The sequence below is a fragment of the Carica papaya genome, chromosome 8, assembly GCF_054855325.1.
Source record: "Carica papaya isolate Zhongbai chromosome 8, ASM5485532v1, whole genome shotgun sequence".
NCBI lineage: Eukaryota > Viridiplantae > Streptophyta > Magnoliopsida > Brassicales > Caricaceae > Carica > Carica papaya.
In genome coordinates this window covers 16,801,746-16,828,350 of record NC_142316.1, presented here as the reverse complement: position 1 = coordinate 16,828,350, position 26,605 = coordinate 16,801,746, and the positions used below count along the sequence as shown (strand labels likewise).

Genomic DNA, 26,605 nt, shown 5'->3' with positions numbered 1-26,605 from the left:
CCTCGTGTTGCACCCATTTTTTTGCAGATGATTCTTTTGACGTTACGCGCGACTTGTATTATGGTCCTCAGGTTTATTCGCAAATGTGAGTCACGGCGCTGTAGCATTTTACTTGATATTAGAACGAGAACGGGAGGTGCAGTGCTCACGCACAAGGAAACAAATGACGGGAGAGGAAAGAAAGGGGAATGAGTTTATGTATTTGCAGCACAAAATTAAACAATTGCGATCATACCAGCACTAATGCACCGGATCCAATCAGAACTCCACAGTTAAGTGTGCTTGGGCGAGATTATAACTCAGATGGGTGACCTCTTGGGAAGTCCTCGTGTCGCACCAATTGTTTTTCAGACGGGTCATTCGACGTTACGCGCGTCTGGGACTAGAGTCCGCTGGTTTATACGCAAATGTGAGTTAAGAAGTAGGGGCATTTTAATCGATATTAGAACGAGAATGAGAGGTGAAGTGTGAACGCACAAGGAAACAATTGACGGGAGGGGGAAGAAAAGAGAAGGAGTGTATGTATTTGCAGCGCGAAATTAAACAGGTGCGATCATACCAGCACTAAAGCTCCGGATCCCATCAGAACTCCGCAGTTAAGTGTGCTTGGGCGAGGGTAGTACTCGGATGGGTGACCACCTGGGAAGCCCTCGTGTTGCACCTATTTTTTTTCGGATGGGTTGTTCGACGTTACGCGCGAATGGAATTATAATCCGCTGGTTCATTCGCAAAGGTGAGTCACGTGCCGGGGCATATTACTTGATATTAGAACGAGAAAGAGAGATGCAGAGTGCACGCACAAGGAAACAAATGACGGGAGGGGGGATGGGAGGAGAAAGAGTGTATGTATTTGCAGTGCAGAATGAAACATGAGGGATCATACCAGCACTAATGCAACGGATTCTATCAGAACTCTGCAGTTAAGGGTGCTTGGGCGAGAAAAGTACTCGGATGGGTGACCTCCTGCGAAGTCCTTATATTTCACCCATTTTCTTGGGAGGTCCTCGTGTTGCACCCATCTTTTTACAGATGATTCTTTCGACGTTACGCGCGACTTGATTTATGGTCCGCAGGTTTATTCGCAAATTTGAGTCACGGCGCCGCGGCATTTTACTTGATATTATAACGAGTACGGGAGGTGCAGTGTGCACGCACAAGGAAACAAATGACGGGAGGAGAAAGAAAAGAGAAGGAGTGTATGTATTTGATGCGCAAAATTAAACAAGTGGCATCATACCAGCATTAATGCACTGGATCTCATTAGAAATCTGCAGTTAAGTGTGCTTGGGCGAGAGTAGTACTCAGATGGGTGACCTCTTGGGAAGTCCTCGTATCGCAACAATTTTTTTTCAGATGGATCGTTCGACGTTACGCGCGACTGAAACTATGTTCCGCTTGTTTATACGCAAATGTGAGTCAAAAATCAGGGGCATTTTTATCGATATTAGAACGAGAAGGAGAGGTGCAGTGTGAACGCACAAGGAAACAAACGATGGGAGGGGGGGAGGGAAGAAGGAGTGTATGTATTTTCAGCACGAAATTAAACAGGTGCTGTCACACCAGCACAAATGCACCGGATCCCATCAGAACTCCAAAGTTAAGTGTGCTTTGGCGAAAGTAGTACAATGATGGGTTATCTCCTGGGAAGTTCTCGTGTTGCACCCGTTTTCTTTTTTTCAGATGTGCCGTTCGACGATACGCGCGACTTGAATTATGGTCCTCAGGTTTATTCGCAAATGTGAGTCACGGCACCGTAGCATTTTACTTGATATTAGAACGAGCACGGGAGGTGCAGTGCGCACGCACAAGGAAACAAATGACGGGATGGGGAAGAAAGGAGAAGGAGTTTATGTATTTGCAGCGCGGAATTAAACGGATGCGATCATACCACCACTAATGCACCGGATCGCATCATAACTCCGCAGTTAAGTGTGCTTGGGCGAAAGTAGTACTCGGATGGGTGACCTCCTGGGAAGTCCTCGTGTCGCACCAATTTTTTTTTAGACGGGTCGTTCGACGTTACATGCAACTGGAACTGGGGTCCGCTGGTTTATACACAAATGTGAGTCAAGAAGCAGGGCCATTTTAATCGATATTAGAACGAGAAGGAGAGGTGCAGTGTGAACGCACAAGGAAACAATTGATGGGAGGGGGAGGGAAGGAGAAGGAGTGTATGTATTTTCAGCACGAAATGAAACAGGTGCGATCATACCAGCACTAATGCAACGGATTCTATCAGAACTCCGTAGGTAAGGGTGCTTGGGCGAGAGTAGTACTAGCATGGGTTTCCACCTGCGAAGTCCTTATATTTCAACCATTTTCTTGTGAAGTCCTCGTGTTGCACCCATTTTTTTGCAGATGATTCTTTCGACGTTACGCGCGACTTGAATTATGGTCCTCAGGTTTATTCACAAATGTGAGTCACGGCGCTGTAGCATTTTACTTGATATTAGAACGAGAACGGGAGGTGCAGTGCGCACGCACAAGGAAACAAATGACGGGAGGGGGAAGAAAGGAGAAGGAGTTTATGTATTTGCAGCGCGAAATTAAACAGGTGCGATCATACCAGCACTAATGCACCGGATCCCATCAGAACTCTGCAATTAAGTGTGCTTGGGCGAGAGTAGTACTCGGATGGTTGACCTCCTGGGAAGTCCTCGTGTCGCACTAATTTTTTTTTTTAGACGGGTCGTTCGACGTTACGCGCGACTGAAACTAGGGTCCATTGGTTTATACGCAAATGTGAGTCAAGAAGCAGGGGCATTTTAATCGATATTAGAAAGAGATGGAGAGATGCAGAGTGCACGCACAAGGAAAAAAATGACGGGAGGGGGGATGGAGGGCGAAAAAGTGTATGTATTTGCAGCGCAGAATGAAACATGAGCAATCATACCAGCACCAATGCAACGGATTCTATCAAACTCCGCAAGTTAAGGGTGCTTGGGCGATAGTAGCACTAGGATGGGTGACCTCCTGCGAAGTCCTTATATTTCACCCATTTTCTTAGGAAGTCCTCGTGTTGCACCCATTTTTTTGCAGATGATTCTTTCGACGATACGCGCGACTTGAATTATGGTCCTCAGGTTTATTCGCAAATGTGAGTCATGGCACCGTAGCATTTTACTTGATATTAGAACGAGCACGGGAGGTGCAGTGCGCACGCACAAGTAAACAAATGACGGGAGGGGGAAGAAAGGAGAAGGAGTTTATGTATTTGCAGCGAGGAATTAAACGGGTGCGATCATACCAGCACAAATGCACCGGATCCCATCAGAACTCCGCAGTTAAGTGTGCTTTGGAGAAAGTAGTACAATGATAGGTTACCTCCTGGGAAGTTCTCGTGTTACACCCATTTTCTTTTTTTCAGATGTGCCGTTCGACGTTACGCGCGACTTTAATTATGGTCCGCAGATTTATTCTTAAATGTGAATCACGGCGCCGTGGCATTTTACTTGATATTAGAACGAGTACGGGAGGTGCAGTGCGCACGCACAAAAAAACAAATGACAGGATGAGGAAGAAAAGAGAATGAGTGTATGTATTTGAAGCGCAAAATTAGACAAGTGGCATCATACCAGCACTACTGCACTGGATCCCATCAGAACTCTGCGGTTAAGTGTGCTTGGACGAGAGTAGTACTCGGATGGGTGACCTCTTGGGAAGTCCTCGTATTGAAACAATTTTTTTTCAGATGGGTCGTTCGACGTTACGCGCGACTGGAACTATGGTCCGCTGGTTTATACGCAAATGTGAGTCAAGAATTAGAGGCATTTTAATCGATATTAGAATGAGAAGGAGAGGTGCAGTGTGAACGCACAAGGAAACAAATGATGGGAGAGGGGAGGGAAGAAGGACTGTATGTATTTTCAGCACGAAATTAAACAGGTGCGGTCACACCAGCACAAATGCAACGGATCCCATCAGAAATTCGCAGTTAAGTGTGCTTTGGCGTAACTAGTACAATGATGGGTTACCTCTTGGGAAGTTCTCGTGTTGCACCCATTTTCTTTTTTTCAGATGTGCCATTCGACGTTACGCGCGACTTTAATTATGGTCCGCAGATTTATTCGCAAATGTGAGTCACGGCGCCGTGGCATTTTTCTTGATATTTGAACGAGAACGAGAGGTACAGTGCGCACGCACAAGAAAACAAATGACGGGAGGGGGAAGAAAGGAGAAAAACTGTATGTATTTGCAGCGCAGAATGAAACATGAGCAATCATACCAGCACCAATGCAACGGATTCTATCAGAATTCCGCATTTTAAGGGTGCTTGGGCGAGAGAAGCACTAGGATGGGTGACCTCCTGCGAAGTCCTTATATTTCACCCCTTTTCTTAGGAAGTCCTCGTGTTGCACCCATTTTTTTGCAGATGATTCTTTCGACGATACGCGCGACTTGAATTATGGTCCTCAGGTTTATTCGCAAATTTGAGTCACGGCACCGTAGTATTTTACTTGATATTAGAACGAGCACGGGCGGTGCAGTGCGCACGCACAAGGAAAGAAATGACGGGAGGGGGAAGAAATGGGAATGAGTTTATGTATTTGCAGCGCGAAATTAAACAGGTGCGATCATACCAGCACTAATGCCCCGGATCCCATCAGAACTCCGCAGTTAAGTGTGCTTGGGCGAGATTAGTACTCGGATGGGTGACCTCCTGGAAAGTCCTCGTTTCGCACAAATTTTTTTTCAGACGGGTCGTTTGACGTTACGCGAGTCTGGAACTAGGGTCCGCTGGTTTATACGCAAATGTGAGTCAAGAAGCAGGGGCATTTTAATCGATATTAGAACGAGAATGAGAGGTGAAGTGTGAACGCACAAGGAAACAAATGACCGGAGGGGGAAGAAAGGAGAAGGAGTGTATGTATTTGCAGCGCGAAATTAAACAGGTGCGATCATACCAGCAGTAAAGCCCCGGATCCCATCAGAACTCCGCACTTAAGTGTGCTTGGGTGAGAGTAGTACTCGGATGGGTGACAACTTGGGAAGCCCTCGCGTTGCACCTATTTTTTTCATATGGGTCGTTCGACGTTACGCGCGACTGGAACTATGGTCCGCTGGTTTATACGCAAATGTGAGTCAAGAATCAGTGGCATTTTAATCGATATTAGAACGAGAAGGAGAGGTGCAGTGTGAACGCACAAGGAAACAAAAGATGGGAGGGGAGGAGGGAAGAAGGAGTGTATGTATTTTCAGCACGAAATTAAACAGGTGCGGTCTCACCAGCACAAATGCACCGGATCCCATCATAACTCCGCAGTTAAGTGTGCTTTGGCGAAAGTAGTACAATGATAGGTTACCTCCAGGGAAGTTCTCGTGTTGCACCCATTTTCTTTTTTTCAGATGTGCCGTTCGACGTTACGCGTGACTTTAATTATGGTCCGCAGATTTATTCGCAAATGTGAGTCATGGCGCCGTGACATTTTACTTGATTTTTGAACGAGAACGAGAGGTGCAGTGCGCACGCACAAGGAAACAAATGACGGGATGGGGGATGGAGGGAGAAAAAGTGTATGTATTTGCAGCGCAGAATGAAACATGAGCAATCATACTAGCACCAATGCAACGGATTCTATCAGAACTCCGCAAGTTAAGGGTGCTTGGGCGAGAGTAGCACTAGGATGGGTGACCTCCTGCGAAGTCCTTATATTTCACCCATTTTCTTAGGAAGTCCTTTTGATGCACCCATTTTTTTGCAGATGATTCTTTCGACGATACGCGTGACTTGAATTATGGTGCTCAGGTTTATTCGCAAATGTGAGTCACGGCATCGTAGCATTTTACTTTATATTAGAAGGAGCACGGGAGGTGCAGTGCGCACGCACAAGGAAACAAATGACGGGAGGGGGAAGAAAGGGGAATGAGTTTATGTATTTGCAGCGTAAAATTAAACAAGTGCGATCATACTAGCACAAATGGACCGGATCCCATCAGAACTCCGCAGTTAAATGTGCTTTGGGAAAAGTAGTACAATGATGAGTTACCTCGTGGGAAGTTCTCGTGTTGCACCCATTTTCTTTTTTTCAGATGTGTCATTCGACGTTACGCGCGACTTTAATTATGGTCCGCAGATTTATTCGCAAATGTGAGTCACGGCGCCGTGGCATTTTACTTGATATTTGAACGAGAACGAGAGGTGCAGTGCGCACACACAAGGAAACAAATGACGGGACGGGGAAGAAAGGAAAAGGAGTTTATGTATTTGCAGCGCAAAATTAAATAGGTGCGATCATACCAGCACTAATGCATCGGATTCCAGTAGAACTCCGCAGTTAAGTGTGCTTGGGCGAGAGTAGTACTCGGATGGGTGACCTCCTGGGAAATCCACGTGTCGCACTAATTTTTTTTTCAGACAGGTCGTACGACGTTACGCGCGACTGGAACTAGGGTCCACTGGTTTATACGCAAATGTGAGTCAAGAAGCAGGGACATTTTAATCAATATTAGAATGAGAAGGAGAGATGCAGAGTGCACGCACAAGGAAACAAATGACGGGAGGGGGGATAAAGGGAGAAAAAGTGTATGTATTTGCAGCGCAGAATGAAACATGAGCAATCATACCAGCACCAATGTAACGGATTCTATTAGAACTCCGAAAGTTAAGAATGCTTTGGCGAGAGTAGCACTAGGATGGGTGACCTCCTGCGAAGTCCTTATATTTAACCCATTTTCTTAAGAAGTCCTCGTGTTGTACCCATTTTTGCAGATGATTCTTTCGACGATACGCGCGACTTGAATTATGGTCCTCAGGTTTATTCGCAAATGTGAGTCACGGCACCTTAGCATTTTACTTGATATTAGAACGAGCACGGGAGGTGCAGTGCGCACGCACAAGGAAAGAAATGACGGGAGGGGGAAGAAAGGAGAAGGAGTTTATGTATTTGCAGCGCGGAATTAAACAGGTGCGATCATACCAGCACTAATGCACCGGATCCCATAAAAACTCTGCAGTTAAGTGTGCTTGGGCGAGAGTAGTACTCGGATGGGTGACCTCCTAGGAAGTCCTCGTGTCGCACTAATTTCTTTTCAGACGGGTCGTTCGACGTTACGCGCGACTGGAACTAGGGTCCACTGGTTTATACGCAAATGTTAGTCAAGAAGCAGGGGCATTTTAATCGATATTAGAATGAGAAGGAGAGATGCAGAGTGCACGCACAAGGAAACAAATGACGGGAGGGGGGATGGAGGGAGAAAAAGTGTATGTATTTGCAGCGCAGAATGAAACATGAGCAATCATACCAGCACCAATGCAACGGATTCTTTCAGAACTCTGCAAGTTAAGGGTGCTTGGGCGAGAGTAGCACTAGGATGGGTGACCTCCTGCGAAGTCCTTATATTTCACCCATTTTCTTAGGAAGTCCTCGTGTTGCACCCATTTTTTTGCAGATGATTCTTTCGACGATACGCGCGACTTGAATTATGGTCCTCAGGTTTATTCGCAAATGTGAGTCACGGCACCGTAGCATTTTACTTTATATTAGAACGAGCACGGGAGGTGCAGTGCGCACGCACAAGAAAACAAATGACGGGAGGGGGGATGGAGGGAGAAAAAGTGTATGTATTTGCAGCGCAGAATGAAACATGAGCAATCATACCAGCACCAATGCAACGGATTCTATCAGAACTCCGCAAGTTAAGGGTGCTTGGGCGAGAGTAGCACTAGGATGGGTGACCTCCTGCGAAGTCCTTATATTTCACAAATTTTCTTAAGAAGTCCTTGTGTTGCAGCCATTTTTTTGCAGATGATTCTTTCGACGATACGGGTGACTTGAATTATGGTCCTCAGGTTTATTCGCAAATGTGAGTCACGACACCGTAGCATTTTACTTTATATTAGAACGAGCACGGGAGGACAAGGAAACAAATGACGGGAGGGGGAAGAAAGGGGAATGAGTTTATGTATTTGCAGCGCAAAATTAAACAGGTGCGATCATACCAGCACAAATGGACCGGATCCCATCAGAACTCCGCAGTTAAGTGTGCTTTGGTGAAAGTAGTACAATGATGGGTTACCTCGTGGGAAGTTCTCGTGTTGCACCTATTTTCTTTTTTTCAGATGTGTCGTTAGACGTTACGCGCGACTTTAATTATGGTCCGCAGATTTATTCGCAACTGTGAGTCACGGCGCCGTGGCATTGTACTTGATATTTGAACGAGAACGAGAGGTGCAGTGCGCACGCACTTGGAAACAAATGACGGGAGGGGGAAGAAAGGAGAAGGAATTTATGTATTTGCAGCGCGAAATTAAACAAGTTCGATCATACTAGCACTAATGCACCGGATCCTTTCAGAACTCCGCAGTTAAGTGTGCTTGGGCGAGAGTAGTACTCGGATGGGTTACCTCTTGGGAAGTCCTCCTGTCGCACTAATTTTTTTTTCAGACGGGTCGTTCGACGTTACGCGCGACTGGAAGTAGGGTCCACTGGTTTATACGCAAATGTGAGTCAAGAAGCAGGGGCATTTTAATCGATATTAGAACGAGAAGGAGAGATGCAGAGTGCACGCACAAGGAAACAAATGACGGGAGGGGGGATGGAGGGAGAAAAAGTGTATGTATTTGCAGCACAGAATGAAACATGAGCAATCATACCAGCACCAATGCAACAGATTCTATTAGAACTCGACAAGTTAAGGGTGCTTGGGCGAAAGTAGCACTAGGATAGGTGACCTCCTGCGAAGTCCTTATATTTCACCCAATTTTTTGCAGATAATTCTTTCGACGATACGCGCGACTTGAATTACAGTCCTCAGGTTTATTCGCAAATGTGAGTGACGGCACCGTAGCATTTTACTTGATATTAGAACGAGCACGGTAGGTGCCGTGCGCACGCACAAGGAAACAAAGGACGGGAGGGGGCAGAAAGGAGAAGGAGTTTATGTATTTGCAGCGTAGAATTAAACGGGTGCGATCATACCAGCACAAATGCACCGGATCCCATCAGAACTCCGCAGTTAAGTGTGCTTTGGCGAGAGTAGTACAATGATGGGTTACCTCCTGGGAAGTTCTCGTGTTACACCCATTTTCTTTTTTTCAGATGTGCCGTTCGACGTTACGCGCGACTTTAATTATGGTCCGCAGATTTATTCGCAAATGTGAGTCACGGCGTCGTGGCATTTTACTTGATATTTGAACGAGAACGAGAGTTGCAGTGCGCACGCACAAAGAAAGAAATGACGGGAGGGGGAAGAAAGGAGAAGGAGTTTATGTATTTGCAGCGCGAAATTAAACAGGTTCGATCATACCAGCACTAATGCACCGGATCCCATCAGAACTCCGCAGTTAAGTGTGCTTGGGCGAGAGTAGTACTCGGATGGGTGACCTCCTAGGAAGTCCTCGTGTCGCACTAATTTCTTTTCAGACGGGTCGTTCGACGTTACGCGCGACTGGAACTAGGGTCCACTGGTTTATAAGCAAATGTAAGTCAAGAAGCAGGGGCATTTTAATCGATATTAAAATGAGAAGGAGAGATGCAGAGTGCACGCACAAGGAAACAAATGACGGGAGGGGGGATGGAGGGAGAAAAAGTGTATGTATTTGCAGCGCAGAATGAAACATGAGCAATCATACCAGCACCAATGCAACAGATTCTTTCAGAACTCTGTATGTTAAGGGTGCTTGGGCGAGAGTAGCACTAGGATGGGTGACCTCCTGCGAAGTCCTTATATTTCACCCATTTTCTTAGGAAGTCCTCGTGTTGCACCCATTTTTTTCCAGATGATTCTTTCGACGATACGCGCGACTTGAATTATGGTCCTCAGGTTTATTCGCAAATTTGAGTCACGGCACCGTAGTATTTTAATTGATATTAGAACGAGCACGGGCGGTGCAGTGCGCACGCACAAGGAAAGAAATGACGGGAGGGGGAAGAAATGGGAATGAGTTTATGTATTTGCAGCGCGAAATTAAACAGGTGCGATCATACCAGCACTAATGCCCCGGATCCCATCAGAACTCCGCAGTTAAGTGTGCTTGGGCGAGATTAGTACTCGGATGGGTGACCTCCTGGAAAGTCCTCGTATCGCACCAATTTTTTTTCAGACGGGTCGTTTGACGTTACGCGAGTCTGGAACTAGGGTCCGCTGGTTTATACGCAAATGTGAGTCAAGAAGCAGGGGCATTTTAATCGATATTAGAACGAGAATGAGAGGTGAAGTGTGAACGCACAAGGAAACAAATGACCGGAGGGGGAAGAAAGGAGAAGGAGTGTATGTATTTGCAGCGCGAAATTAAACAGGTGCGATCATACCAGCAGTAAAGCCCCGGATCCCATCAGAACTCCGCACTTAAGTGTGCTTGGGTGAGAGTAGTACTCGGATGGGTGACAACTTGGGAAGCCCTCGCGTTGCACCTATTTTTTTCATATGGGTCGTTCGACGTTACGCGCGACTGGAACTATGGTCCACTGGTTTATACGCAAATGTGAGTCAAGAATCAGTGGCATTTTAATCGATATTAGAACGAGAAGGAGAGGTGCAGTGTGAACGCACAAGGAAACAAACGATGGGATGGGGGGAGGGAAGAAGGAGTGTATGTATTTTCAGCACGAAATTAAACAGGTGCTGTCACACCAGCACAAATGCACCGGATCCTATCAGAACTCCAAAGTTAAGTGTGCTTTGGCGAAAGTAGTACAATGATGGGTTACCTCCTGGGAAGTTCTCGTGTTGCACCCGTTTTCTTTTTTTCAGATGTGCCGTTCGACGATACGCGCGACTTGAATTATGGTCCTCATGTTTATTCGCAAATGTGAGTCACGGCACCGTAGCATTTTACTTGATATTAGAACGAGCACGGGAGGTGCAGTGCGCACGCACAAGGAAACAAATGACGGGATGGGGGATAGAGGGAGAAAAAGTGTATGTATTTGCAGCGCAGAATGAAACATGAGCAATCATACCAGCACCAATGCAACGGATTCTATCAGAACTCCGCAAGTTAAGGGTGCTTGGGCGAGAGTAGCACTAGGATGGGTGACCTCCTGCGAAGTCCTTATATTTCACCCATTTTCTTAGGAAGTCCTTTTGATGCACCCATTTTTTTGCAGATGATTCTTTCGACGATACGCGTGACTTGAATTATGGTGCTCAGGTTTATTCGCAAATGTGAGTCACGGCACCGTAGCATTTTACTTTATATTAGAAGGAGCACGGGAAGTGCAGTGCGCACGCACAAGGAAACAAATGACGGGAGGGGGAAGAAAGGGGAATGAGTTTATGTATTTGCAGCGTAAAATTAAACAGGTTCGATCATACTAGCACAAATGGACCGGATCCCATCAGAACTCCGCAGTTAAGTGTGCTTTGGGAAAAGTAGTACAATGATGAGTTACCTCGTGGGAAGTTCTCGTGTTGCACCCATTTTCTTTTTTTCAGATGTGTCGTTCGACGTTACGCGTGACTTTAATTATGGTTCGCAGATTTATTCGCAAATGTGAGTCACGGCGCCGTGGCATTTTACTTGATATTTGAACGAGAACGAGAGGTGCAGTGCGCACACACAAGGAAACAAATGACGGGAGGGGGAAGAAAGGAGAAGGAGTTTATGTATTTGCAGCGCAAAATTAAATAGGTGCGATCATACCAGCACTAATGCATCGGATCCCATCAGAACTCCGCAGTTAAGTGTGCTTGGGCTAGAGTAGTACTCGGATGGGTGACCTCTTGTGAAGTCCTCATGTCGCACCAATTTTTTATCAGACGGGTCGTTCGACGTTAAGCGCGACTGGAACTACAATCCGCTGGTTTATACGCAAATGTGAGTCAAGAATCAGGGGCATTTTAATCGATATTAGAACGAGAAGGAGAGGTGCAGTGTGAACGCACAAGGAAACAAATGATGGGAGGGGAGAGGGAAGAAGGAGTGTTTGTATTTTCAGCACGAAATTAAACAGGTGCGGTCACACCAGCACAAATGCACCGGATCCCATCAGAACTCCGCAGTTAAGTGTGCTTTGGCGAAAGGAGTACAATGATGGGTTACCTCCTGGGAAGTTCTCGTGTTGCACCCATTTTCTTTTTTTCAGATGTGTCGTTCGACGTTACGCGCGACTTTAATTATGGTCCGCAGATTTATTCGCAAATGTGAGTCACGGCGCCGTGGTATTTTACTTGATATTTGAACGAGAACGAGAGGTGCAGTGCGCACGCACAAGGAAACAAATGACGGGAGGGGGAAGAAAGGAGAATGAGTTTATGTATTTGCAGCGCGGAATTAAACGGGTGCGGTCATACCAGCACTAATGCATCGGATCCCATCAGAACTCCGCAGTTAAGTGTGCTTGGGCGAGAGTAGTACTCGGATGGGTGACCTCTTGTGAAGTCCTCGTGTCGCACCAATTTTTTATCAGACGGGTCGTTCGACGTTAAGCGCGACTGGAACTACAATCCACTGGTTTATACGCAAATGTGAGTCAAGAATCAGGGGCATTTTAATCGATATTAGAACGAGAAGGAGAGGTGCAGTGTGAACGCAAAAGGAAACAAATGATGGGAGGCGAGAGGGAAGAAGGAGTGTATGTATTTTCAGCACGAAATTAAACAGGTGCGGTCACACCAGCACAAATGCACCGGATCCCATCAGAACTCCACAGTTAAGTGTGGTTTGGCGAAAGTAGTACAATGATGGGTTACCTCCTGGGAAGTTCTCGTGTTGCACCCATTTTCTTTTTTTCAGATGTGCCGTTTGACGTTACGCGCGACTTTAATTATGGTCCGCAGATTTATTCGCAAATGCGAGTCACGACGCCGTGGCATTTTACTTGATATTTGAACGAGAACGAGAGGTGCAGTGCGCACGCACAAGGAAACAAATGACGGGAGGGGGAAGAAAGGAGAAGGAGTTTATGCAATTGCAGCGCCAAATTAAACAGGTGCGATCATACCAGCATTAATGCACCGGATCCCATCAGAACTCCGCAGTTAAGTGTGCTTGGGCGAGAGTTGTACCCGGATGGGTGACCTCCTGGGAATTCCTCGTGTCGCACTAATTTTTTTTTCAGACGGGTCGTTCGACGTTACGCGCGATTGGAACTAGGGTCCACTGGTTTATACGCAAACGTGAGTCAAGAAGCAGGGGCATTTTAATCGATATTAGAACGAGAAGGAGAGATGCAGAGTGCACGCACAAGGAAACAAATGACGGTAGGGGGGATGGAGGGAGAAAAAGTGTACGTATTTGCAGCGCAGAATGAAACATGAGCAATCATACTAGCACCAATGCAACGGATTCTATCAGAACTCCGCAAGTTAAGGGTGCTTGGGCGAGAGTAGTACTAGCCTGGGTTACCTCCTGTGAAGTCCTTATATTTCACCTATTTTCTTGTTAAGTCCTCGTGTTGCACCCATTTTTTTGCAGATGATTCTTTCGACGTTACGCGCGACTTGAATTATGGTCCTCAGGTTTATTCGCAAATGTGAGTCACGGCGCCGTGGCATTTTACTTGATATTAGAACGAGAACGGGAGGTGCAGTGCGCACGCACAAGGAAACAAATGACGGTAGGGGGAAGAAAGGGGAATGAGTTTATGTATTTGCAGCGCGAAATTAAACTGGTGCGATCACACCAGCACTAATGCACTGGATCCCATCAGAACTCCGCAGTTATGTGTGCTTGGGCGAGATTAGTACTCGGATGGGTGACCACTTGGGAAGCCCTCGTGTTGCACATATTTTTTTTCGGATGGGTTGTTCGACGTTACGCGCGAATGGAATTATAAACCACTAGTTCATTTGCAAAGGTGAGTCACGGTGCCGGGGCATATTACTTGATATTAGAACGAGAAAGAGAGAAGCTGAATGCACGCACAGGGAAACAAATGACGGGAGGGGGAAGAAAGGAGAAGGAGTTTATGTATTTGTAGAGCGAAATTAAACAGGTGCGATCATACCAGCACTAATGCAACCGATCCCATCATAACTCCGCAGTTAAGTGTGCTTGGGCGAGAGTAGTACTCGGATGGGTGACCACTTGGGAAGTCCTCGTGTTGCACCCATTTTTTTGCAGATGATTCTTTCGACGTTACGCGCGACTTGAATTTTGGTCCTCAGGTTTATTCGCAAATGTGAGTCACGGCGTCGTAGGATTTTACTTGATATTAAAACGAGCACGGGAGGTGCAGTGCGCACGCACAAGGAAACAAATGACGGGAGGGGGAAGAAAGGAAAATGAGTTTATGTATTTGCAGCGCGAAATTAAACGAGTGCGATCATACCAGCACTAATGCAACGGATCCCATCATAACTCTGCAGTTAAGTGTGCTTGGGCGAGAGTAGAACTCGGATGGGTGACCTCCTGGGAAGTTCTCGTGTCCCACAAATTTTTTTTCAGACGGGTCGTTCGACATTACGCGCAACTGGAACTATGGTCCACTTGTTTATACGCAAATGTGAGTCAAGAAGCAAGGGCATATTAATCGATATTAGAACGAGAAAAAGAGGTGCAGTGTGAACGCACAAGGAAACAAATGATGGGAGGGGGGAGGGAAGGAGAAGGAGTGTATGTATTTTCAGCACGAAATGAAACAGGTGCGATCATACCAGCACTAATGCAACAGATTCTATCAGAACTCCGTAGGTAAGGGTGCTTGGGCGAGAGTAGTACTAGCATGGGTTACCTCCTGCGAAGTCCTTATATTTCACCCATTTTCTTGTGAAGTCCTCGTGTCGCACCAATTTTTTTTCAAATAGGTCGTTCGACGTTACGCTCGTCTTGAACTAGGGTCCGCTGGTTTATACGCAAATATGAGTCAAGAAGCAGGGGCATTTTAATCGATATTAGAACGAGAACGGGAGGGGGAAGAAAGGGGAAAGAGTTTATGTATTTGCAGCGCGAAATTAAACAGGTGCAATCATACCAGCACTAACGCACCAGATCCCATCAGAACTCCGAAGTGAAGTGTGCTTTGGCGAGATTAGTACTCGGATGGGTGACCTCTTGGGAAGTCCTCGTGTCGCAGCAATTTTTTTTCAGACGGGTCGTTCGACGTTACGCGTGTTTGGAACTAGGGTCCACTGGTTTATACGCAAATGTGAGTCAAGAAGCAGGGGCATTTTAATCGATATTTTAACAAGAATGAGAGGTGAAGTGTGAACGCACAAGGAAACAAATGACGAGAGGGGGAAGAAAGGAGAAGGACTGTATGTATTTGCAGCGTTGAATTAAACAAGTGCGATCATACCAGCACTAATGCATCAGATCCCATCAGAACTCTGCAGTTAAGTGTGTTTGGGCGAGAGTAGTACTCGGATGGGTGACCTCCTGGGAAGTCCTCGTGTCGCACCAATTTATTTTCAGACGGGTCGTTCGACGTTACGCGCGACTGGAACTAGGGTCCGCTGGTTTATACGCAAATGTGAGTCAAAAATCAGGGGCATTTTTATCGATATTAGAACGAGAACGAGAGGTGCAGTGTGAACGCACAAGGAAACAAATGATGGGAGGGGGGGAGGGAAGAAGGAGTGTATGTATTTTCAGCACAAAATTAAACAGGTGCGGTCACACCAGCACAAATGCACCGGATCCCATCAGAACTCCGAAGTTAAGTGTGCTTTGGCGAAAGTAGTACAATGATGGGTTACCTCCTGGGAAGTTCTCGTGTTGCACCCATTTTCTTTTTTTCAGATGTGTCGTTCGACGTTACGCGCGACTTTAATTATGGTCGGCAGATTTATTCGCTAATGTGAGTCACGGCGCCGTGGCATTTTACTTGATATTTGAATGAGAACGAGAGGTGTTTATGTATTTGCAGCGCGAAATTAAACTGGTGCGATCATTCCAGCACTAATGCACCGGATCCCATCAGAACTCCGCAGATAAGTGTGCTTGAGCGAGAGTAGTACTCGGATGGGTGACCTCCTGGGAAGTCCTCGTGTCGCACCAATTTTTTTTCAGACAAGTCGTTCGAAGTTACGCGCGACTGGAACTAGGGTCCGCTGGTTTATACGCAAATGTGAGTCAAGAAGCAGGGGCATTTTAATCGATATTAGAACGAGAATGAGAGGTGAAGTGTGAACGCACAAGGAAACAAATGACGGGAGGGGGAAGAAAGGAGAAAGAGTGTATGTATTTGTAGCGCGAAACTATACAGGTGCGATCATACCAGCACTAAAGCCCCAGATCCCATCAGAACTCTGCAGTTAAGTGTGCTTGGGTGAGATTAGTACTCGGATGGATGAGCTCCTGGGAAGTCCTCGTGTCGCACCAATTTTTTTTTTCAGACGTGTCGTTCAACGTTACGCGCATCTGGAACTAGGGTCCGCTGGTTTATACACAAATTTGAGTCAAGAATCATGGGCATTTTAATCGATATTAGAACGAGAATGAGAGGTAAAGTGTGAACGCACAAGGAAACAAATGACCGGAGGGGGAAGAAAGGAGAAGGAGTGTATGTATTTGCAGCGCGATATTAAACAGGTGCGATCATACCATCACCAAAACTCCGGATCCCATCAGAACTCCGCAGTTAAGTGTGCTTGGGCGAGGGTAGTACTCGGATGGGTGACCACTTGGGAAGCCCTCGTGTTGCACCTATTTTTTTTCGGATGGGTTGTTCGACGTTACGCGCGAATGGAATTATAAACCACTGGTTCATTTGCAAAGGTGACTCACGGTGTCGGGTCATATAACTTGATATTAGAACGAGAAAGAGAGATGCAGAGTGCACGCACAAGGAAACAAATGACGGGAGGGGGGATGGGAGGAGAAAGAGTGTAGGTATTTGCAGTGCAGAATGAAACATGAGGGATCATACCAGCACTAATGCAACGGATTCTATCAGAACTCCGCAGTTAAGGGTGCTTGGGAGAGAAAAGTACTCGGATGGGTGACCTCCTGCGAAGTCCTTATATTTCACCCATTTTCTTGGGAGGTCCTCGTGTTGCACCCATCTTTTTGTAGATGATTCTTTCGACGTTACGCACGACTTGATTTATGGTCCGCAGGTTTATTCACAAATGTGAGTCATGGCACCGTAGCATTTTACTTGATATTAGAACGAGTACGGGAGGTGCAGTGCGCACGCACAAGGAAACAAATGACGGGATGAGGAAGAAAAGAGAAGGAGTGTATGTATTTGAAGCGCAAAATTAAACAAATGGAATCATACTAGCACTAATGCACGGGATCCCATCAGAACTCTACAGTTAAGTGTGCTTTGGCGAGAGAAGTACTCGGATGGGTGACCTCCTAGGAAGTCTTCGCGTCGCACCAATTTTTTTTTAGACGGGTCGTTCGACGTTACGCGCGACTGGAACGAGGGTCCACTGGTTTATACGCAAATGTGAGTCAAGAAGCAGGGGCATTTTAATCGATATTAGAACGAGAATGAGAGGTGAAGTGTGAACGCACAAGGAAACAAATGACCGGAGGGGGAAGAAAGGAGAAGGAGTGTATGTATTTGCAGCGCGAAATTAAACAGGTGCGATCATACCAGCACCAAAACTCCGGATCCCATCAGAACTCTGCAGTTAATTGTGCTTGGGCGAGGGTAGTACTCGGATGGGTGACCACTTGGGAAGCCCTCGTGTTGCACCTATTTTTTTTCGGATGGGTTGTTCGACGTTACGCGCGAATGGAATTATAAACCACTGGTTCATTTGCAAAGGTGAGTCACGGTGCCGGGGCATATTACTTGATATTAGAACGAGAAAGAGAGATGCAGAGTGCACGCACAAGGAAACAAATGACAGGAGGGGGGATGGGAGGAGAAAGAGTGTATGTATTTGCAGTGCAGAATGAAACATGATGGATCATGCCCTCGTGTTGCACCTATTTTTTTTCGGATGGGTTGTTCGACGTTACGCGCGAATGGAATTATAAACCACTGGTTCATTTGCAAAGGTGAGTCACGGTGCCGGGGCATATTACTTGATATTAGAACGAGAAAGAGAGATGCAGAGTGCACGCACAAGGAAACAAATGACAGGAGGGGGGATGGGAGGAGAAAGAGTGTATGTATTTGCAGTGCAGAATGAAACATGATGGATCATACCAGCACTAATGCAACGGATTCTATTAGAACTCCGCAGTTAAGGATGCTTGGGCGAGAAAAGTACTCGGATGGGTGACCTCCTGCGATGTCCTTATATTTCACCCATTTTCTTGGGAGGTCCTCGTGTTGCACCCATCTTTTTGCAGATGATTCTTTCGACGTTACGCACGACTTGATTTACGGTCCGCAGGTTTATTCGCAAATGTGAGTCACGGCGTCGTGGCATTTTACTTGATATTAGAACAAGTACGGGAGGTGCAGTGCGCACGCACAAGGAAACAAATGACGGGAGGAGGAAGAAAAGAGAAGGAGTGTATCTATTTGAAGCGCAAAATTAAACAAGTGGCATCATACCAGCACTAATGCACTGGATCCCATTAGAACTCTGCAGTTAAGTGTGCTTGGGCGAGAGTAGTACTCGGATGGGTGACCTCTTCGGAAGTCCTCGTATCGCAACAATTTTTTTTCAGATTGGTCGTTCGACGTTACGCGAGACTGGAACTATGGTCCACTGGTTTATACGCAAATATGAGTCAAGAATCAGGGGCATTTTAATAGATATTAGAATGAGAAGGAGAGGTGCAGTGTGAACGCACAAGGAAACAAATAATGGGAGGGGGGGAGGAAAGAAGGAGTGTATGTATTTTCAGTACGAAATTAAGCAGGTGCGGTCACACAAGCACAAATCCATCGGATCCCATCAGAACTCCGCAGTTAAGTGTGCTTTGGCGAAAGTACTACAATGATGGGTTACCTCCTGGGAAGTTCTCGTGTTGCACCCATTTTCTTTTTTTTAGATGTGACGTTCGACGTTACGCGCGACTTTAATTATGGTCCGCAGATTTATTCGCAAATGTGAGTCACGGCACCGTGGCATTTTACTTGATATTTGAACGAGAACGAGAGGTGCAGTGCGCACGCACAAGAAAACAAATGACGGGAGGGGGAAGAAAGGAGAAGGAGTTTATGTATTTGCAGCGTTGAATTAAACGGGTGCGATCATACCAGCACTAATGCACCAGATCCCATCAGAACTCCGCAGTTAAGTGTGCTTGGGCGAGAGTAGTACTCGGATGGATGACCTCCTGGGAAGTCCTCGTGTCGCACCAATTTTTTTTCAGACGGGTCGTTCGACGTTACGCGCAACTGGAACTAGGGTCCGCTGGTTTATACGCAAATGTGAGTCAAGAAGCAGGGGCATTTTAATCGATATTAGAACGAGAATGAGAGATGCAGAGTGCACGCACAAGGAAACAAATGACGGGAGGGGGGATGGAGGGAGAAAAAGTGTATGTATTTGCAGTGCATAATGAAACATGAGCGATCATACCAGCAACAATGCAACAGATTTTATCAGAACTCCGCAAGTTAAGGGTGCTTGGGCGAGAGTAGCACTAGGATGGGTGACCTCCTGCGAAGTCCTTATATTTCACCAATTTTCTTAGAAAGTCCTCGTGTTGCACCCATTCTTTTGCAGATGATTCTTTCGACGATACGCGCGACTTGAATTATGGTCCTCAGGTTTATTCGCAAATGTGAGTCACGGCACCGTAGCATTTTACTTGATATTAGAACGAGCACAGAAGGTGCAGTGCGCACGCACAAGGAAACAAATGACGGGAGGGGGAAGAAAGGAGAAGGAGTTTATGTATTTGCAGCGCGGAATTAAACAGGTGCGATCATACCAGCATTAATGCACCGGATCCCATCAGAACTTCACAGTTAAGTGTGTTTGGGCGAGAGTAGTACTCGGATGGGTGACCTCCTGGGAAGTCCTCGTGTCGCACTAATTTTTTTTAAGACGGGTCGTTCGACGTTACGCACGACTGGAACTGGGGTCCCCTGGTTTATACGCAATTGTGAGTCAAGAAGAAGGGGCATTTTAATCGATATTAGAATGAGAAGGAGAGGTGCAGTGTTAACGCACAAGGAAACAATTGATGGGAGGGGGAGGGAAGGAGAAGGAGTGTATGTATTTTCAGCACGAAATGAAACAGCTGCGATCATACCAGCACTAATACAACGGATTCTATCAGAACTCCTTAGGTAAGGGTGCTTGGGCGAGAGTAGTACTAGCATGGGTTACCTCCTGCGAAGTCCTTATATTTCACCAATTTTCTTGTGAAGTCCTCGAGTTGCACCCATCTTCTTTTTTTCAGATGTGCCGTTCGATGTTACGCACGACTTTAATTATGGTCCGCAGATTTATTCGCAAATGAGAGTCACGACACCGTGGCATTTTACTTGATATTTGAACGAGAACGAGAGGTGCAGTGCGCACGCACAAGGAAACAAATGACGGGAGGGGGAAGAAAGGAGAAGGAGTTTATATATTTGCAGCGTAATTAAACGGGTGTGATCATACCAGCACAAATGCAGCGGATCCCATCAGAACTCCGCAGTTAAGTGTGCTTGGGCGAGAGTAGTACTCGGATGGGTGACCTCTTCGGAAGTCCTCGTGTCGCACTAATTTTTTTTTCAGACGGGTCGTTCGACGTTACGCGCGACTGGAACTAGGGTCCACTGGTTTATACGCAAATGTGAGTCAAGAAGCAGGGGCATTTTAATCGATATTAGAACGAGAAGGAAAGAAGCAGTGTGCGCGCATAAGGAAACAAATGATGGGAGGGGGGATGGAGGGAGAAAAAGTGTATGTATTTGCAGTGCAGAATGAAACATGAGCAATCATACCAGCACCAATGCAACGGATTCTATCAGAACTCTGCAAGTTAAGGGTGCTTGGGCGAGTGTAGCACTAGGTTGGTTGACCTCCTGCGAAGTCCTTATAATTCACCCATTTTCTTAGGAAGTTCTCGTGTTGCACCCATTTTTTTGCAGATTATTCTTTCGATGATACGCGCGACTTGAATTATGGTCCTCAGGATTATTCGCAAATGTGAGTCATGGCACCGTAGCATTTTACTTGATATTAGAACAAGTACGGGAGGTGCAGTGCGCACGCACAAGGAAACAAATGACGGGAGGAGGAAGAAAAGAGAAGGAGTGTATGTATTTGAAGCGCAAAATTAAACAAGTGGCATCATACCAGCACTAATGCACTGGATCCCATTAGAACTCTGCAGTTAAGTGTGCTTGGGTGAGGATAGTACGCGGATGGGTGACCTCTTGGGAAGTCCTCGTATCGCAACATTTTTTTTTCAGATGGGTCGTTCGACGTTACGCGCGACTAGAACTACGGTCCGCTGGTTTATACGCAAATGTGAGTCAAGAATCAGGGGCATTTTAATCGATATTAGAACGAGAAGGAGAGGTGCAGTGTGAACGCACAAGGAAACAAATGATGGGAGGGGGGGAGGGAATAAGGAGTGTATGTATTTTCAGCACGAAATTAAACAGGTGCGGTCACACCAGCACAAATGCACTGGATCCCATCAGAACTCCGCAGTTAAGTGTGCTTTGGCGAAAGTAATACAATGATGGGTTACCTCCTGGGAAGTTCTTGTGTTGCACCCATTTTCTTTTTTTCAGATGTGCCGTTCGACCTTACGCGCGACTTTAATTATGGTCCGCAGATTTATTCGCAAATGTGAGTCACGGTACCGTGGCATTTTACTAGATATTTGAACGAGAACGAGAGGTGCAGTGCGTACACACAAGGAAACAAATGACGGGAGGGGGAAGAAAGGAGAAGGAGTGTATGTACTTGCAGCGTGAAATGAAACAGGTGCGATCTTACCAGCACTAATGCAACGGATTCCATCAGAACTCCGCAGTGAAGTGTGCTTGGGCGAGATTAGTACTCGGATGGGTGACCTCCTGGGAAGTCCTCGTGTCGCACTAATTTTTTTTTTCAGACGGGTTGTTCGACGTTACGCGCGACTGGAACAAGGGTCCACTGGTTTATACGCAAATGTGAGTCAAGAAGCAGGGGCATTTTAATCGATATTAGAACGAGAAAGAGAGATGCAGAGTGCACGCACAAGGAAACAAATGACGGGAGGGGGGATGGAGGGAGAAAAAGTATATGTATTTGCAGCGCAGAATGAAACATGAGCAATCATACCAGCACCAATGCAACGGATTCTATCAGAACTCCGCAAGTTAAAGGTGCTTGGGCGTGAGTAGCACTAGGACGGGTGACTTCCTGCGAAGTCCTTATATTTCACCCATTTTCTTAGGAAGTTCTCTTGTTGCACCCATTTTTTTGCAGATGATTCTTTCGACGATACGCGCGACTTGAATTATGGTCCTCAGGTTTATTCGCAAATGTGAGTCATGGCACCGTAGCATTTTACTTGATATTAGAACGAACACGGGAGGTGCATTGCGCACGCACAAGGAAACAAATGATGGGAGGGAGAAGAAAGGAGTAGGCATTTATGTATTTGCAGCGCGAAATTAAACGGGTGCGATCATACAAGCACTAATGCACCGGATCCAATCAGAACTCCGCAGTTAAGTGTGCTTGGGCGAGAGTAGTACTCGGATGGGTGACCTCCTGGGAAGTTCTCGTGTCGCACCGATTTTTTTTCAGACGGGTCGTTCGACATTACGCGCGATTGGAACTAGGGTCTGTTGGTTTATACGCAAATGTGAGTCAAGAAGCAGAGGCATTTTAATCGATATTAGAACGAGAAGGAGAGGTGCAGTGTGTTCGCACAAGGAAACAATTGATGGGAAAGGGAGGGAAGGAGAAGGAGTGTATGTATTTTCAGCACGGAATGAAACAAGTGCGATCATACCAGCACTAATGCAGCGGATTCTATCAGAACTCCGTAGGTAAGGGTGCTTCGGCGAGAGTAGTACTAGCATGGGTTACCTCCTGCAAAGTCCTCGTGTTGTACAAATTTTTTTTCAGACGGGTCGTTCGACGTTACGCAGGAGTGGAACTAGGGTCCGCTGGTTTATACGCAAATGTGAGTCAAGAAGTAGGGGCATTTTAATCGATATTAGAACGAGAACGAGAGGTGCAGTGTGAACGCACAAGGAAACAATTGATGGGAGGGGGAGAGAAGGAGAAGGAGTGTATGTATTTTCAGCACGAAATGAAACAGGTGCGATCATACCAGCACTAATGCAACGGATTCTATCAGAACTCCGTAGGTAAGGGTGCTTGGGCGAGAGTAGTACTAGCATGGGTTACCTCCTGCGAAGTCCTTATATTTCACTCATTTTCTTGTGATGTCCTCGTGTTGCACCCATTTTAATCGATATTACAACGAGAAAGAGAGGTGCAGTGTGAACGCACAAGGAAACAATTGATGGGAGGGGGAGGGAAGGAGAAGGAGTGTATGTATTTTCAGCACGAAATGAAACAGGTGCGATCATACCAGCACTAATGCAACGGATTCTATCAGAACTCCGTAGGTAAGGGTGCTTGGGCGAGAGTAGTACTAGCAAGGGTTACCTCCTGCGAAGTCCTTATATTTCACCCATTTTCTTGTAAAAGTCCTCGTGTTGCACCCATTTTTTTGCAGATGATTCTTTCGACGTTACGCGCGACTTGAATTATGGTCCTCAGGTTTATTCGCAAATGTGAGTCACGGCGCCGTGGCATTTTACTTGATATTAGAACGAGAACGGGAGGTACAGTGCGCACGCACAAGGAAACAAATGACGGGAGGGAGAAGAAAGGGGAATTAGTGTATGTATTTGCAGCGCGAAATTAAACAGGTGCGATCATACCAGCACAAATGCACCGGATCCCATCAGAACTCCGCAGTTAAGTGTGCTTTGGCGAAAGTAGTACAATGATGAGTTACCTCCTGGGAAGTTCTCGTGTTGCACCCATTTTTTTTTTCAGATGTATCGTTCGACGTTACGCGCGACTTTAATTTTTGTCCGCAGATTTATTCGCAAATGTGAGTCACGGCGCCGTAGCATTTTACCTGATATTTGAACGAGAACGAGAGGTGCAGTGCGCACGCACAAGGAAACAAATGACAGGAGGGGGGATGGAGGGAGAAAAAGTGTATGTATTTGCAGCGCAGAATGAAACATGAGCAATCATACCAGCACCAATGCAACGGATTCTATCAGAACTCCGCAAGTTAAGGGTGCTTGGGTGAGAGTAGCACTAGGATGGGTGACCTCCGGCGAAGTCCTTATATTTCACCCATTTTCTTAGGAAGTCCTCGTGTTGCACCTATTTTTTTGCAGATGATTCTTTCGACGATACGTGCGACTTGAATTATGGTCCTCAGGTTTATTCGCAAATGTGAGTCACGACACCGTAGCATTTTACTTGATATTAGAACGAGCACGGGAGGTGCAGTGCGCACGCACAAGGAAACAAATGACGGGAGGGGGAAGAAAGGAGAAGGAGTTTATCTATTTGCAGCGTGGAATTAAACGGGTGCGATCATACTAGCACTAATGCACGGGATCCCATCATAACTTAGCAGTTAAGTGTGCTTGGGCGAGAGTTGTACTCGGATGGGTGACCTCCTGGGAAGTCCTCGTGTCGCACTAATTTTTTTTTTTCAGACGGGTCGTTCGACGTTACGCGCGACTGAAACTAGGTTCCGCTGGTTTATACGCAAATGTGAGTCAAGAAGCAGGGGCATTTTAATTGATATTAGAACGAGAAGGAGAGATGCAGAGTGCACGCACAAGGAAACAAATGACGGGAGGGGGGATGGAGGGAGAAGAAGTGTATGTATTTGCAGCGCAGAATGAAACATGAGCAATCATACCAGCACCAATGCAACGGATTCTATCAGAACTCCGCAGGTTAAGGGTGCTTGGGCGAGAGTAGCACTAGGATGGGTGACCTCTTGGGAAGTCCTTTTGTCGCACTAATTTTTTTTTTCAGACGGATCGTTCGACGTTACGCGCGACTGGATCTAGGGTCCACTGGTTTATACGCAAATGTGAGTCAAGAAGCAGGGGCATTTTAATCGATATTAGAACGAGAAATAGAGATGCAGAGTGCACGCACAAGGAAACAAATGACGGGAGGGGGGATGGAGGGGGAAAAAGTGTATGTATTTGCAGCGCAGAATGAAACATGAGCAATCATACCAGCACCAATGCAACGGATTCTATCAGAACTCCGCAAGTTAAGGGTGCTTGGGCAAGAGTGGCACTAGGATGGGTGACCTCCTGCGAAGTCCTTATATTTCACCCATTTTCTTAGGAAGTCCTCGTGTTGCACCCATTTTTTTGCAAATGATTCTTTCGACGATACGCGCGACTTGAATAATGGTCCTCAAGTTTATTCGCAAATGTGAGTCACGGCACCGTAACATTTTACTTGATATTAAAACGAGCACGGGAGGTGCAGTGCGCACGCACAAGGAAACAAATGACGGGAGGGGGAAGAAATGGAAAGGAGTATATGTATTTGCAGCGCGGAATTCACCGGTTGCGATCATACCACCACTAATGCAACGGATCCTATCAGAACTCCGCAGTTAAGTGTGCTTGGGCGAGAGCAGTACTCTGATGGGTGACCTCTTGGGAAGTCCTCGTATCGCAAAAATTTTTTTTCAGACGGGTCGTTCGACGTTACGCGCGACTGGAACTAGGGTCTGCTTGTTTATACGCAAATGTGAGTCAAGAGGCAGGGGCATTTTAATCGATATTAGAACGAGAATGAGAGGTGCAGTGTGAACGCACAAGGAAACAATTGACGGAAGGGGGAAGAAAGGAGAAGGAGTGTATGTATTTGCAGCGCGAAATTAAACCGGTGCGATCATACCAGCAATAAAGCCCCGGATCCCATCAGAACTTTGCAGTTAAGTGTGCTTGGGCGAGAGTAGTACTCGGATGGGTTACCTCCTGCGAAGTCCTTATATTTCACCCATTTTCTCTGGAGGTCCTCGTGTTGCACCCATCTTTTTGCAGATGATTCTTTTGACGTTACGCGCAACATGATTTATGGTCCGCAGGTTTATTCGCAAATATGAGTCACAGCGCCGTGACATTTTACTTGATATTAGAACGAGTACGGGAGGTGCAGTGCGCACGCACAAGGAAACAAATGACGGGAGGAGGAAGAAAAGAGAAGGAGTGTATGTATTTGAAGCGCAAAATTAAACAAGTGGCATCATACCAGCACTAATGCACCGGATCCCATCAGAACTCTGCAGTTAAGTGTGCTTGGTTGAGAGTAGTACTCGGATGGATGACCTCTTGGGAAGTCCTCGTATCGCAATAATTTTTTTTCAGATGGGTCGTTCGACGTTACGCGCGACTGGAACTATGGTCCGCTGGTTTATAGGCAAATGTGAGTCAAGAATCAGGGGCATTTTAATCGATATTAGAACGAGAAGGAGAGGTGCAGTGTGAACGCACAAGGAAACAAATGATGGGAGGGGGGGAGGGAAGAAGGAGTGTATGTATTTTCAGCACGAAATTAAACAGGTGCGGTCACACCAGCACAAATGCACCGGATCCCATCAGAACTCCGCAGTTAAGTGTGCTTTGGCGAAAGTAGTACAATGATGGGTTACCTCCTGGGAAGTTCTCGTGTTTCACCCATTTTCTTTTTTTCAGATGTGCCGTTCGACGTTACGCGCGACTTTAATTATGGTCCGCAGACTTATTCGTAAATGTGAGTCACGGTGCCGTGGCATTTTACTTGATATTTGAACGAGAACGAGAGGTGCAGTGCGCACGCACAAGGAAACAAATGACGGGAGGGAGAAGAA

At 46.4% G+C, this 26,605-nt stretch overlaps 6 non-coding genes and 47 pseudogenes across 6 annotated transcripts; all 53 read left to right on the top strand.

The window, feature by feature from the left end:
- Window positions 1-221: 221 nt before the first annotated feature.
- On the top strand, window positions 222-340 carry LOC148244420 (5S ribosomal RNA; annotated as a pseudogene).
- A 205-nt stretch (window positions 341-545) lies between these two features.
- LOC148244419 (5S ribosomal RNA) lies at window positions 546-664 on the top strand. Its single transcript, XR_015815581.1, has one exon. It is a non-coding gene; the product is annotated as a 5S ribosomal RNA (ribosomal RNA).
- Window positions 665-1,224: 560 nt separating this feature from the next.
- LOC148244418 (5S ribosomal RNA) lies at window positions 1,225-1,342 on the top strand (annotated as a pseudogene).
- A 204-nt stretch (window positions 1,343-1,546) lies between these two features.
- Window positions 1,547-1,665, top strand: LOC148244417 (5S ribosomal RNA; annotated as a pseudogene).
- Window positions 1,666-1,874: 209 nt separating this feature from the next.
- On the top strand, window positions 1,875-1,993 carry LOC148244416 (5S ribosomal RNA; annotated as a pseudogene).
- A 559-nt stretch (window positions 1,994-2,552) lies between these two features.
- LOC148244415 (5S ribosomal RNA) lies at window positions 2,553-2,671 on the top strand (annotated as a pseudogene).
- Window positions 2,672-3,233: 562 nt separating this feature from the next.
- On the top strand, window positions 3,234-3,352 carry LOC148244414 (5S ribosomal RNA; annotated as a pseudogene).
- A 531-nt stretch (window positions 3,353-3,883) lies between these two features.
- LOC148244413 (5S ribosomal RNA) lies at window positions 3,884-4,002 on the top strand (annotated as a pseudogene).
- A 564-nt stretch (window positions 4,003-4,566) lies between these two features.
- Window positions 4,567-4,685, top strand: LOC148244412 (5S ribosomal RNA; annotated as a pseudogene).
- A 205-nt stretch (window positions 4,686-4,890) lies between these two features.
- On the top strand, window positions 4,891-5,009 carry LOC148244411 (5S ribosomal RNA; annotated as a pseudogene).
- Window positions 5,010-5,896: 887 nt separating this feature from the next.
- On the top strand, window positions 5,897-6,015 carry LOC148244410 (5S ribosomal RNA; annotated as a pseudogene).
- Window positions 6,016-6,224: 209 nt separating this feature from the next.
- On the top strand, window positions 6,225-6,343 carry LOC148244409 (5S ribosomal RNA; annotated as a pseudogene).
- A 560-nt stretch (window positions 6,344-6,903) lies between these two features.
- On the top strand, window positions 6,904-7,022 carry LOC148244408 (5S ribosomal RNA; annotated as a pseudogene).
- Window positions 7,023-7,925: 903 nt separating this feature from the next.
- LOC148244407 (5S ribosomal RNA) lies at window positions 7,926-8,044 on the top strand (annotated as a pseudogene).
- Window positions 8,045-8,253: 209 nt separating this feature from the next.
- On the top strand, window positions 8,254-8,372 carry LOC148244406 (5S ribosomal RNA; annotated as a pseudogene).
- A 532-nt stretch (window positions 8,373-8,904) lies between these two features.
- Window positions 8,905-9,023, top strand: LOC148244405 (5S ribosomal RNA; annotated as a pseudogene).
- A 209-nt stretch (window positions 9,024-9,232) lies between these two features.
- Window positions 9,233-9,351, top strand: LOC148244404 (5S ribosomal RNA; annotated as a pseudogene).
- A 561-nt stretch (window positions 9,352-9,912) lies between these two features.
- LOC148244403 (5S ribosomal RNA) lies at window positions 9,913-10,031 on the top strand (annotated as a pseudogene).
- Window positions 10,032-10,236: 205 nt separating this feature from the next.
- Window positions 10,237-10,355, top strand: LOC148244402 (5S ribosomal RNA; annotated as a pseudogene).
- A 203-nt stretch (window positions 10,356-10,558) lies between these two features.
- LOC148244401 (5S ribosomal RNA) lies at window positions 10,559-10,677 on the top strand (annotated as a pseudogene).
- Window positions 10,678-11,242: 565 nt separating this feature from the next.
- On the top strand, window positions 11,243-11,361 carry LOC148244400 (5S ribosomal RNA; annotated as a pseudogene).
- A 209-nt stretch (window positions 11,362-11,570) lies between these two features.
- Window positions 11,571-11,689, top strand: LOC148244399 (5S ribosomal RNA; annotated as a pseudogene).
- A 203-nt stretch (window positions 11,690-11,892) lies between these two features.
- On the top strand, window positions 11,893-12,011 carry LOC148244398 (5S ribosomal RNA; annotated as a pseudogene).
- A 209-nt stretch (window positions 12,012-12,220) lies between these two features.
- On the top strand, window positions 12,221-12,339 carry LOC148244397 (5S ribosomal RNA; annotated as a pseudogene).
- Window positions 12,340-12,542: 203 nt separating this feature from the next.
- Window positions 12,543-12,661, top strand: LOC148244396 (5S ribosomal RNA; annotated as a pseudogene).
- A 209-nt stretch (window positions 12,662-12,870) lies between these two features.
- LOC148244395 (5S ribosomal RNA) lies at window positions 12,871-12,989 on the top strand. The gene has a single exon (XR_015814774.1). It is a non-coding gene; the product is annotated as a 5S ribosomal RNA (ribosomal RNA).
- Window positions 12,990-13,551: 562 nt separating this feature from the next.
- LOC148244394 (5S ribosomal RNA) lies at window positions 13,552-13,670 on the top strand (annotated as a pseudogene).
- A 205-nt stretch (window positions 13,671-13,875) lies between these two features.
- Window positions 13,876-13,994, top strand: LOC148244393 (5S ribosomal RNA; annotated as a pseudogene).
- A 205-nt stretch (window positions 13,995-14,199) lies between these two features.
- On the top strand, window positions 14,200-14,318 carry LOC148244392 (5S ribosomal RNA; annotated as a pseudogene).
- A 523-nt stretch (window positions 14,319-14,841) lies between these two features.
- Window positions 14,842-14,960, top strand: LOC148244391 (5S ribosomal RNA; annotated as a pseudogene).
- Window positions 14,961-15,165: 205 nt separating this feature from the next.
- Window positions 15,166-15,284, top strand: LOC148244390 (5S ribosomal RNA; annotated as a pseudogene).
- Window positions 15,285-15,488: 204 nt separating this feature from the next.
- On the top strand, window positions 15,489-15,607 carry LOC148244389 (5S ribosomal RNA; annotated as a pseudogene).
- A 155-nt stretch (window positions 15,608-15,762) lies between these two features.
- LOC148244388 (5S ribosomal RNA) lies at window positions 15,763-15,881 on the top strand. Its single transcript, XR_015815468.1, has one exon. It is a non-coding gene; the product is annotated as a 5S ribosomal RNA (ribosomal RNA).
- Window positions 15,882-16,086: 205 nt separating this feature from the next.
- LOC148244387 (5S ribosomal RNA) lies at window positions 16,087-16,205 on the top strand (annotated as a pseudogene).
- A 207-nt stretch (window positions 16,206-16,412) lies between these two features.
- On the top strand, window positions 16,413-16,531 carry LOC148244386 (5S ribosomal RNA). Its single transcript, XR_015815880.1, has one exon. It is a non-coding gene; the product is annotated as a 5S ribosomal RNA (ribosomal RNA).
- A 206-nt stretch (window positions 16,532-16,737) lies between these two features.
- LOC148244385 (5S ribosomal RNA) lies at window positions 16,738-16,856 on the top strand (annotated as a pseudogene).
- Window positions 16,857-17,091: 235 nt separating this feature from the next.
- On the top strand, window positions 17,092-17,213 carry LOC148244384 (5S ribosomal RNA; annotated as a pseudogene).
- Window positions 17,214-17,415: 202 nt separating this feature from the next.
- LOC148244383 (5S ribosomal RNA) lies at window positions 17,416-17,534 on the top strand. The gene has a single exon (XR_015814349.1). It is a non-coding gene; the product is annotated as a 5S ribosomal RNA (ribosomal RNA).
- Window positions 17,535-18,331: 797 nt separating this feature from the next.
- Window positions 18,332-18,449, top strand: LOC148244382 (5S ribosomal RNA; annotated as a pseudogene).
- Window positions 18,450-18,653: 204 nt separating this feature from the next.
- On the top strand, window positions 18,654-18,772 carry LOC148244381 (5S ribosomal RNA; annotated as a pseudogene).
- A 209-nt stretch (window positions 18,773-18,981) lies between these two features.
- On the top strand, window positions 18,982-19,100 carry LOC148244380 (5S ribosomal RNA). The gene has a single exon (XR_015815310.1). It is a non-coding gene; the product is annotated as a 5S ribosomal RNA (ribosomal RNA).
- Window positions 19,101-19,661: 561 nt separating this feature from the next.
- LOC148244379 (5S ribosomal RNA) lies at window positions 19,662-19,780 on the top strand (annotated as a pseudogene).
- Window positions 19,781-20,341: 561 nt separating this feature from the next.
- Window positions 20,342-20,460, top strand: LOC148244378 (5S ribosomal RNA; annotated as a pseudogene).
- Window positions 20,461-21,023: 563 nt separating this feature from the next.
- LOC148244377 (5S ribosomal RNA) lies at window positions 21,024-21,141 on the top strand (annotated as a pseudogene).
- Window positions 21,142-21,345: 204 nt separating this feature from the next.
- LOC148244376 (5S ribosomal RNA) lies at window positions 21,346-21,464 on the top strand (annotated as a pseudogene).
- A 209-nt stretch (window positions 21,465-21,673) lies between these two features.
- LOC148244375 (5S ribosomal RNA) lies at window positions 21,674-21,792 on the top strand (annotated as a pseudogene).
- A 563-nt stretch (window positions 21,793-22,355) lies between these two features.
- On the top strand, window positions 22,356-22,474 carry LOC148244374 (5S ribosomal RNA; annotated as a pseudogene).
- A 1,148-nt stretch (window positions 22,475-23,622) lies between these two features.
- On the top strand, window positions 23,623-23,741 carry LOC148244373 (5S ribosomal RNA; annotated as a pseudogene).
- A 563-nt stretch (window positions 23,742-24,304) lies between these two features.
- Window positions 24,305-24,423, top strand: LOC148244372 (5S ribosomal RNA; annotated as a pseudogene).
- Window positions 24,424-25,315: 892 nt separating this feature from the next.
- Window positions 25,316-25,434, top strand: LOC148244371 (5S ribosomal RNA; annotated as a pseudogene).
- A 205-nt stretch (window positions 25,435-25,639) lies between these two features.
- On the top strand, window positions 25,640-25,758 carry LOC148244370 (5S ribosomal RNA; annotated as a pseudogene).
- A 236-nt stretch (window positions 25,759-25,994) lies between these two features.
- LOC148244369 (5S ribosomal RNA) lies at window positions 25,995-26,112 on the top strand (annotated as a pseudogene).
- Window positions 26,113-26,316: 204 nt separating this feature from the next.
- On the top strand, window positions 26,317-26,435 carry LOC148244368 (5S ribosomal RNA; annotated as a pseudogene).
- Window positions 26,436-26,605: the final 170 nt, after the last annotated feature.